Below are 375 nucleotides of genomic sequence, written 5' to 3'. Positions count from 1 at the left end.
GTAAGAGCTCTGACTAGAGTTGTAAAATTCCGGGAACTTTCAATAGATTCCCAGTTATTTCCGAAACCCCAGCTGGAGGATTTCCGGAATCAGAAGGGAATAGCAGGAAATCCGGAATCCTCCAACCGGGGTATCAGGATCTATTGAAAGTTTCCGGAATTTTGCAACCCTAGCTCTGACTACGGACTTTATACTAACATTAGCGTTTAGCACATGTTTTTTCCGCAAGAGCTAAAGGACATGGTTTTGGCCACACATTACATTCCAATCATCTATCATAGGTCTACAGCCAGAGTGACTTACTGGACAGTCTGCATATTTATTCCTATTAACAGTTTGATTGATGTCAGTTCTGCCTGTCCTTTCTAGATTCTG

This window comes from Coregonus clupeaformis, unplaced genomic scaffold, assembly GCF_020615455.1.
Source record: "Coregonus clupeaformis isolate EN_2021a unplaced genomic scaffold, ASM2061545v1 scaf0331, whole genome shotgun sequence".
NCBI lineage: Eukaryota > Metazoa > Chordata > Actinopteri > Salmoniformes > Salmonidae > Coregonus > Coregonus clupeaformis.
The sequence above is the reverse complement of the archived record's forward strand: the minus strand, read 5'-3'. Positions refer to the sequence as shown.